Source organism: Aethalodelphis obliquidens, unplaced genomic scaffold (genome assembly GCF_003676395.1).
Source record: "Aethalodelphis obliquidens isolate GAN/ISIS:26980383/991018 unplaced genomic scaffold, ASM367639v1 scaffold32, whole genome shotgun sequence".
Lineage (NCBI taxonomy): Eukaryota > Metazoa > Chordata > Mammalia > Artiodactyla > Delphinidae > Aethalodelphis > Aethalodelphis obliquidens.
In genome coordinates, this window is record NW_020837976.1 from 10206473 (window position 1) to 10217424 (window position 10952).

The following is a 10952-nucleotide window of genomic DNA, read 5'->3' on the forward strand; positions in this document are numbered from 1 at the left end:
CTGGTTCAAACAGTGTGGAGGATAGAGCCAGCCTACGTCATCACAGAACAAAGACCAGGAAAATGAGAAAAAGGCTGCTATAACGTCAGAGAAGAAGAGAATTTGCTGAATTAAAATCCACCAACCAACCGATGCACTCACTCACCCGTCAAATAACCAACAGATAGTATTGAACACCCACTACCAACAAATGGCTCTGGTGGTTGCCACGGAGGAGACCCAGTTCCTGACTCAGAAAAGGAATTGAAATATCAACTTTCTTCCAGTGAAAAGATCAATCCCTGATGGTTCATTATCTTCTCATTTTACATGACAAATAATAACAAAGAATCTCCCTCTTTCTGCTAATACATGAGTTTTGTTGCTTTCTTTGTTTTTCTGTTGGGATTAACTTTCCTCTTTCAAAGAAATGAAAGTGTGGTTCTTGCTTCCTAAAGGCAATTTTATTCCTTCTGTACTGCTCCCAAGACTGTTTAAGCTTTGCAAAGTCAAAGAAAGTTAGATGTGGATTATCCTAGACAGAGCAGTATACTGACGCATCAACCATCCTTTGTGGAAGATAACACTTCGTTTTTCCTGGGGGTTGTGGTGATGGGGGTGTTGGTATAAATACATTTTAGGCTGGAAGTGGCAGAACAGGGAAAAATACATTTTAAAAACTATATATATTTGTCTGGAGCTAAGGATAAAGAAATCAGCTTTAAAAAACATCATTTCTTGGTTGACTTGTGGGTAAGTCTCTTTCTACCATCTTATCTTTCTTGTCAACATTCAGAGATTTCAAAAGAAATTCCTGATGGATAGGAACTCCAATCCAGCTCTAATTATACCAGTTTTGTTCCTCTTTTTAGGTATTTCCTTCAATGTGGAGGACCAGTTTGATTTGTGGTTGTGGCTTTTATGTACTGGGGTGGGGGGGGCCTTCATGGTCACGAGATAGCTGCTACTCTGGAATAAGTTTAAATTCCAGAACCCCAAACAAACTACACAAAAGGATTGACTCCAGGTAGAAAACAGATCCTGGCCTTCACCAGAGTCTGCAGGGGGTGCCTGAGTCCCGGCTCTGGCTGTCTAGAGAGTTTCTCTAATCTCTGGATGGGCCTTGTCAAATCCATTCACTCATCAAGCTCTATTTCAATCAATCAGCCACCTGGGCATCCACTATAGGCCATGTACTGTACTTCATGTTGAACATAATCAATAAAACATGACTCCCTTCCCCAATGCAAAGACTAGTGCCTTTGTTTTACAGTTTAAAAAAAAGTTTGTTTTAAATTCCCATTCATATCCATTTATGGTAAAGTGAGGCCAATTTCTTTTTCACTACGTTTAATACAAACTTGACATATCCATCCCCCGCCCCCCGAAAGAAAAAAAAAGGAGTAGGGGAAGGGTGTTAACAGGAATGAGAACAGTTCTATGTTTTAATATTTTCATATATGTTGATATATGTCAGCAAGAAGGCCAAATGTATTTCAACCAGCAGGCAAGTCCTTCTTCTGAAATAGTAAAAAGCTAAAAATATGAATCATGTCTATCTGTTCTTTATCCTGTTTGCCTGAGACTGGCTACATAGTTTGCCGGGCTCAGTGCAAAATGAAAATTTGGAGCCCCTTGTGGAAATTAATCTCAAGACGGCAACAGCATAGCATTAACCCAAGTTTGGGGCATTTTTTTTTTTTTTATGCCCTCCGGTACTTATTAAAGTAGGGAAGACTGGTTACAGCAGGGGTGGAGGTGGAAGGCCCAGACCCTACCCCAGCCATAACCACCATGTGACACTAAATAAAAAAATAGCTGGGCATGGGCAAGGCTGAGGGTGGTGCAGCAAACACTGGCAGCCCAGGAGGGACACGATCCCCCTCCCAAGCGATGCCCACCATCAACCCTGGACCAGTACTGTGATCAGTGAAGGGTGGGGCTCTTGGCTACAGAAGTCCCCGCAGCCACTGAGTGGCCCACTGGACCGTGGAGAAAGGGTGTCTTTGGTATTTGGACCCTTATTTATTGACAGAAACCTGGACCCCTAGCTCGTCCAGTCAGACCCAGATGAAAAAGAGGCCACTGTATCTCAGATTCCTGGATTGTTCTTTTCAAGATCTAAAAGACCAATGGGTCATTGTTACCTGGTTCACCCAGGACAGAGACCACGAAAGGGTTATTGTCACTTAGTTTTCTGATTGGTTTACTCAGGCTCCTGGACATCAAAGAGTCATTGTTACTTAGGCTCCCAATTGGTCCACCCAGGACCCAACATCAATGAGTCACTATCACGTAGCCTTCTAATTGGTCCATTCAGAGCTTAGGACAAGAATGGTTCCTGCTACCAAGACCTCTGATTGGTCAACAGGAACCCATGGTCAGGACCTGAGGGGCAGGTAGGGCCCTAGAAGCCCCTGGGATGGGAACAGGATTAAGTGCTTAGAGTTGTGTGACTACATAAGTTGCTTGCCCAGGAAACTGGTCTTGTACTTAACTATTATATGGCATGGAGATCCCACATTTCTTATACCCTGCCAACAGCTTAATTTTTAGTGAGCCACATGGCCGTGAAGAACTCAACTAGATGATCTCAAGGTAGTAGCCTCCATCAACTTTCCAAAGCAAGGTCTGGGAAATGTTGGAGAGAGATTAGGATAAATATAGTCAAACAGGCTTTTACTGAGAATTTCTCAGAGCCTTTAATATACTAATATGCATTATGCATTTTCAGGAGGTACAATATAATATGCAGCATTTCTCAAATTTTTGATGGGTTTGAGACAACTGAAAATACAGGCAAGAATAAGGATGTGATCCCAGAGAGTTAATGAGCTAACTTGTTCTAGAGCTCAGCTCTGTCCTCCACTTCTGACTCATGTATCAGAAACATCTGCAGCAGATGGCCTGCATTCCCGTGGCCGACACTGGGACAACGAATATATATTGCGTAAGGGCCCGTGAAGACACTGCTGGTGGTTTATCCAGTGTCTCTTCTTCTTTGCTCATGGTTCTGATTTGCTCAGGGTTGAAAATACCTAAGTGACATTTGCCCCTGGGGTGGTCATGTGACCTAGTTTTGGCCAAGTGGAAATCTCTAGGGATTTAAAAAGGACAGAGTCAGTGACATGTGTCTTTTGCTCTTTACGCTTCCAAGCTTGCTTTCTGCTTGGAAGTCAGGAAAAATGCTTGTGACTACAGGATCCAAGTTATAATCATGAGGATGAAAGCCACCGGGGTAGTGCAGCAGGAGACCTGAACGATCCTGGCTCCGGGATGGCCTCCTTGAGCAGCTGTACAAGACCTAGATGCCTTCTTTGGGCTTCTTGTTACCGAGGAAAACAAACCCCTTTTCGACTAAGCGGCTGTAGTTGGGTTTTCATTCTGTGCAGCCAAACAGAACCCCACCCGGTGGACGGCCTGACGTGCAGCATCCCCTTCCCGCCCTGCTCCTCTGTTTCTTTTCTATCCAGTTGCCCAGGTGGACAACCTGGATGCCATCCTCAATCCCTCCTCGCCTCTACTCCCAGGAGCCATGACCCCTGTTCCACCTGTGCTGCTGAAGGTGCTCTGGGTACAGCTTTCTGCTCCACAGCCCTGCCCAGCGGAAGCGCAGCCTCTAGCGCCCCTGGGGAGCAAGTTGTGCAGCTTCTGACTTTGACGAGGTCCCAGGCTCACCGTGGTTTCAGAGGCCAGTGTGGCTGGTGACAGATAGGAGGGTACCCCGGTTAGGGATCGCCCCCTTGGTCGATCCCCGCCCAGCTCTGCTGAGGGATGCTTTGTGACTGAACTCCTGTTTCATCCTTCCAACCAGGATAGGGTCCAGTGGAGATTCTCGATTAGGCACCATCATTTACCATTAAATTCATATTCTATTGTTTCTTCTCATATCTAGGAGCCCCTGAAACACCATCATAATATCAGTCTTTTACTTTCAGGTCCCATATTGTATTAGGAGGGGGAGTGGCGGAAGTTTGAGAGTCATGGGCACCTGGAGCTTTAGGCGCTTGTTTCCAAGTAGTAGCTGCCATGTTGGATCGATTCCCAAGTCCTTTTGTTTTACCTCCTCCACTCTGTTCCAGTTGGTCCATTTCTCTACATCCCCGTTGGTGTTACTCCACCCAGGACACCTCAACACTTGCATGAATTATCTATGTGCTTCCTCGTTGCTTCTAATGGCTCTCCCCGCACCCAGGATTTCTTCCTTTCAACCCATTTCCCCCGCTGCATTCCCAGTGATCCTATCTGCTCCTGTCACTCCCTACTTCCAATGATGGAGTTTCTCCACTGCTTGAAGACCAGGCTCCCTTGCCTTCAATGCAATGGCCTTCATGGAAAGGCCTCTTCCTACCACTTCAGTTCTCACCGACGTTCTTTACTCGCTACACTGCGGTCCCCCTGAACAATTTATGTCAGTGACGCTATGCTCTCTTGCATCTCCAAGACCTTGCCAATACTGCTTTCTTCTCTCTCACATCTTCACCTTCTCCCTGCTCCCCTTTGTTTCCTAATTCTTACTCATCCTCCAGATTCCTGTTCAGGAGCCACTTCCTGTAGGAGGTCATCTCCGAGCTTCAAGTCACAGTGACCTTCTGCCCTGTGGACTCCCAGAGCACGTGTCCCTGCATCAGAGCATGTGTCCCTGCATCAGAGCACGGCCTGTAGTAGTTATCTCTTACTGCTTCCATGTAAGTTAAGTGAAATAGTGCATGTGATTTCCTGTGTTTCAACGAATGGAACACAGTAATTACTCAATGAATGATTTTATTACTGTGCTAACTGTCTGTAAACCATCAGCTCGTGTCTTCATTCAGAACAGCTTTAGTACCTGGTCTGTGCAGAAAACGTAATACATACTCAAAAAGCACTTGCTAATGGTTAGAAGGAATGTGTGTTATTCCCACACCGCATTGTCCCTCATTTTTAAAGGGGTTTAATTCTATTTCAAAACAGAATTGAGTCTTTTTTTGAACTAAGTGGTCCGTCAAGAGCTTCACATATGTCAACTCATTTAATTTTCGTAACCACTCTAAGAGGTAGTTGTCATTCTTATTTTATAGGTAAGAAAATGATGTCATAGCCACAGCAATAATAAAGAGCAGAACTCTGACTCAAATGCAGGACTGGCTGACTCCAAAGGTGTTAAATATTTGTCACCAGAAAAAGAAACCCTCCCTCAGGTTCTATCCTGAAGGAAAGGAAGGACACACGTATAGGAGGCCAATCATGCCCGTATGGGTGGCGTTTCTAAGCTTCTGCTGGGCGTCTGTGTAGCCTCGGGGGCAGTTATGAAGAGGTCTGTGGCTCACTTCCTCATGGGTTGAGTTTGTGAGTCTTTGAGAGGATGTTTGTTCAAGGCATAGGTGTTGGGGTATGTGGATGTCCATACACCTGGATGCCTGGTACCCTGCTGGATACCTGCATTGTAAGCAAGCATCTCTCTAGCTCAGGTTGATGGAGCACCTGCACACAGAGCCTTTACAGAAGGACTGGAAAAGCCTAAACACACATCACAAGAGGAGCCTGTTTGCAGGACTGGCTGTATAATCAGAGAGTTCAGGAGCTCCATGTTGTGCTGAGAAGCAGGAAGTGAACCTGTGGCTGTGGCCAGCTGGGTGCGGTGCCAGGGCTGGGAATCAGAGAGTAACTGTGTGTTGGTCAACCTTGGAGCACATGAGACACACTTGCCTCCAAACATACTGAGAACATCACTTAGGGACATGCCAGAGGGTGAGGGGCTGGCTGATCAATATTTTATTGACACTAAAAGTAAGTTCAAACCTGTCTTTAGCATTCATACAGCCAGGATTGGAAAAGCAAATTATTACTGTTTGGGAATGACGGGAGGTATGCCGCCCAAATTACTTCAATTAATGAACCCAGAGAACTGCACACCAGCCGCCCTGGCTTCTTCCATCTGCCTGTGAAATCAGTCCCATCTCTCCAGTGTTGTTTGCCTGCTGGATCACTTTGGCTGTTCACAAGGACATATTTACGAAACTCAGGTTAGAGAATGTTTTCAGGCATCATAATGAGCTAACTGGAGATAGAGCAAAAAGAGCGTTCAGGGAAATGTGAAATTTAGGCTAAGTCTGGGTTAAGATCTAAGAAGTCCCAGGAAAAGAGGTGCGAGAAGAAACCCAGACTGGGGGGAGACAGGAGGTGGGGTCCCTACTGGGAATACTGAGACCTACAGTGGTTGGTGAGGACAGTAGCTGAGTTAGGGGATAAACAAGTCTGGTAGTGGGATAGTTCACAGCCTGGAACTTGAGTATTGGGGTTGCTGAGGGCACGCTGGTGTCAAATCCTCAACTCTAGCAACAGCTGCTGATTTCCTTATAAACTTCCTGCCCCCAAATGTCACCCTGACACTGGGTGACAGTCAGGAGGGACAAAGCCTATGGATGGAAGAGGGATACTCTAGAAATGGCCAATACTGGCAACATGCCAAGGCAAAACAACAACAAAAATAAACGCGACCTCTCTCAAAGAAGTTGTCCAGGTTTAAATAATACCGTACCTAATAGTTAACTGAAGAAGGAAATGTGTACTTCATTTCCCCAGGCCATATTTCAAAATGTTCTTTTGCAGTTAGTTTCTGTGAAAGATAAGTTATCTCAGCCTTCCAAATAAACTATCAATTATTAACTGATCCACGGATCCCAGTACTTTATGAGTTCCTGTAGTAGTGGCGTCTCTGCAGGTTGCCTTTTCCTTCTGCCGACACAAATAACTCCCACACCTTTCTATCATCCAGGATGATTAACATATGGAAATCTTACTTCTTCAAAATGTGCCCCAGATCACTGGTGTACACAGAATGTACCATACTTACCTGTTCTTATCCGATCTCAGGGATTAGTGAGACCCGTGAAAAAATGGGATTGTACAAAGAGTGGACCCCGGGCTGCACGGACAGTGTTCTGCACCTCGTGAGCTGGTTGTCTATCCTGCTTTCAGGTTTTGCTTCAATGATAATTTACATGGCTAGACTTTTCCAGCTTTAGAGGGGGGCCGCTAGGCTGCACATGCAGGACCAGCATATTCTACAGTCTTCACAGAGACAAGGAACCAAAAGTGAGGGCCTTTGTGTGTAGGACAGGGTAACCTAGACAGAAACACGGAGCCAGGATAGCCAAGCATTTGACCATGTGAAGAAGTCCCATTTCTCCACAGGATTCACTTATCACTGAAATGTGATAGAAACGGGTAAGCGTGGCTATGGGAAAACTTTAATTGGCAATTACACTGTTTCAAGATGGCAACTTAAACTAAAACTGAAATTACTGGTAGTTTACTGGATTTGTAAAATCAGTCACCGCCTTAAAAGTTGAAAAAGAGACTTCCTTTACTTTGTCAATAATTATGCTACACCGACAGTAGTAAAAAGCACAGAGAATGAAGCGTGAACATATTCATGCCCAAACCGAAGTCTGAGATTCTCTTCGTTAGAATTCATCTTTCCTTTGTTCTTCAGGATCAATTAGGTAGGTTCATGGTTTGAGTGTTAAGGTGAAGGAGGCTTAAAGGAGATGTACTTTCTCAAAAGTCAACTTTAGTGTAATGTCAGCTTTACACTAAAGTCAACTTTAGTGTAATGATACTTGATAGATTTTGGTTTTGGTTGAGGGTGTTTTGTTGCTCAAAACCAATCAATGGAAAAAAAAAAAAAACACGAAGTACAACTTCCTTTATGCAAGAGCTTCAGATTTGCACCATTCACTTTCAAAATTCCAGAGACTCAGGGCCAAGAAGGAGCGAGGTTTCTGACAGGTCAGTTTTGCGCTTTGAATATTCCTTTGCCCTCTTCCCATGGAAATGTGGCTTGAAAAAATTGTACAGTGCCCCACTTTCAAATCCCTTACCTTTTTTGAGCCACTTCTTTCTGTTTATATAACTTCAGGATTTGAATGCCTTTGGCTAACTAAGGAAAGTGGAAAAGTGACTGATGGGAATAGAGAGACCCCCAGTACAGCTGGATTTAAAATTTTACTCTGCTCTGATCCTCGACTGGAGTAATCCTTGGGTAGTTATTAGCTGATTGGAAAAGCCTGGCACCCTGTGGCCATGTTTAGTACTACAGCTGCTTCTCTCCCAAGGTGCCCCAGTTTATACTCTTCCTAGGGGCTACCCTGGATACAGTGGGATGAAAGGCGTGTATGCTATGCGTGGATTTTTTTGGGGGGATTTTTACAAATTGAAGTATAGTTGATTTACAATTTTCATGTGTACAGCAAAGTGATTCAGTGATATATATACGTTATATATATGTGTGTGTTCTTTTTCAGATTCTTTTCCATTAAAGGTTATTACAAGATATTGAATATAATTCTCTGTGTACACAGTGGGTCCGTGTTATTTATTTTATATAGATTAGTGTGTATCTGTTAATCCCAAATTCCTCATTTATTACCCCCTGCCCCCTTTCCCCTTTGGTAACCATTGTTTGTTTTCTACATCTGTGAGTCTGTGTTTTGTAAATAAGTTCATTTGTATCATATTTTTTGGTTCCACATATAAGTGATATATGATGTTTGTCTTTCTCTGTCTGACTGACTTCACTTAGTATATGATCTAGATCCATCATGTTGCTGCAAATGGCATTATTTCATTCTTTGTTAAGGCTGAGTAATATACCATTGTATATTTGTACCACATCTTCTTTATCCGTTCATCTGTTGATGGACATTTAGTTTTGGATTTTTTGTTCTTTTACATTTTTTCATCTTACACCTGTCTCAGTATCTCCACTGAGTCATAGTTTTTGATCAAAAAGCAGGTGACATGCACAGAGCATCCATTTTACAAGCAGGAGAGGTTTCTTTTCTTTCCAGCTAACACTGACTGGGGAACATCAGCTCCTATTTTAGGCTTAGAAGAAAGAGAAGTTGGAGGACCAGGGTAGGGCATTCCATGTGCTTAAAAAAACCTGATTAAATGTTATTTTTATTTTTTAAACTTTTAATTATTTTATTAAAAAAACACTTTTGCTCTTTATTATTTTTTAAATATTTATTTATTTATGTATTTGCGCCGGGTCTTAGTTGTGGTAGGCGGGCTCCTTAGTTGTGACATGTGAACTCTTACTTGCAGCATGCATGTGGGATCTAGTTCCCTGACCAGGGATTGAACCCCGGCCCCCTGCATTGGGAGCACAGAGTCTTAACCACTGCGCCACTAGAGAAGTCCTTAAATGTTATGTTAAAAGTTAAAAGTTGAGGAAATTGGGAGACAAGTTTGTCGTGGAACGAGTACAAAATGGGGAAACGAGATTTTATTTCTAGCTCTGGTTCTGTCACAGACTTTGTGTGATCCCAGTGAGGTCATTTAACCTCCATGGGTTTCATTGCAATAAAGTTAAGAGATTGGGCCAGATCATTTCCAGGGTTCCCTCTGGCTCTAAACTTCTGTGATCTGCCCATGGATGCTATTTCCTATGCCCTGCACAATATCTCCTTGCCAGCTGTGCTTCTGAGCACGCAAACTCTTTCTTATCTTTACCCATCACTGCTTCTGGTCCTGAGATCACTCTTAGCTTAGGTCATTCAACCATATCTACTAGTCTTCAATTGCCTGTGTCTTTTAGAGCCAATATTTGAGTCAACCTCCAGAAACACACTGATCTTTCCTAGTTCACTTTATATTCATTAAAGAACTGAACTCATTGCCTTCATTAAACTGTTAGAAGAAAAATTTATTCATGGGCAAATGTTGCAAACTCGATCTGGAATCTCTAAACAGGTTCATATCTTACTCTCTTTTAGTCTTAGATATTTTATGATGAATCCAGATTTCACTTGTCATTCTTTTGACTTTACTTCATTGTTACCATGCAGCTGCAGGGCCTTGATCTTGATGGCATGAAGACTGGCCGCCATCAGGAATGTGATGGCATCATGCCGTCATTCAGTAGAATCTTAAGTAGCATTACTTTTGAAGATATGACAGCGAATACATAAGCCCTGATACCAAAGACTTATAGCTTACAAGGGTAGCCAGAGAGCTGTCAGCACAGAGACGTGAAACCAAATCAGCTTGGGGGATGACACTTGGTGAATCCTGAAGGATGCCTATGAGTACCTAAGCAAGGAGGGGCTGAGGTGGGAGAGGGGATTGCTTGAGGGAAAATTCATTTCAGTGCAATTTACCCACCACCTACTCACTGTTTTCAATGATTTGACTTTTTCTAACCTCAGATAGGTAGGATTTGGAGGATATTTGATTCTATGTATTTCTTTTAAAAATTTTTATTTATTTTAAATTAGTTTCATGAAAGTATAGTTGATTAACAATGTTGTGTTTATTTCTGCTGTACAGCAAAATGATTCAGTTATACATATATATACATTTTTCATATTTTCCATTATGGTTTATCAGGATATTGAATATAGTTCCCTGTGCTATACAACAGGACCTTGTTGTTTATCCATTCTCTGTATAATAGTTTGCATCTGCTAATCCCAAACTCCCAATCCACTCCTTCCCCCTACTCTTGGCAACCACAAGTCTGTTCTCTATGTCTGTGAGTCTTCTAACTCAATATATTTCTAAACTCAAATTTACTTGGCAATATCCAATTTGGGGGAGTCATATGTCCTAGTGTATATCTGATGTAAGTACTTCTAGAACCTTGCGGTAGGTCCTTGGACGTTTTAGCCCAGTCACATCAACCCTATAGTTTTGTCCAGTGCACATCCCTGAAATCAGGAAAGTGGCCACCTGTGGGTATAGTCACAGGTTTTATCCCTGTGAAATAGGGCAGAAGGGTTGAAGTTTTAAGTATAACACGGAATGAATGATTTAGGGATGCTTTGTCTAGCAAAAGAAGGCAGGAACATTTTTCGGTGATTGTGAAGCTGGGGAGATCCTAGCCAGGCAAGGACTTAAGATCTCATTGTCCTCCCTGCCCTTCAACCCTCCCCTGAACCGCTCAGTAAGATAGTCTGAAGCTACTTCATGCTATTTTGAGTACA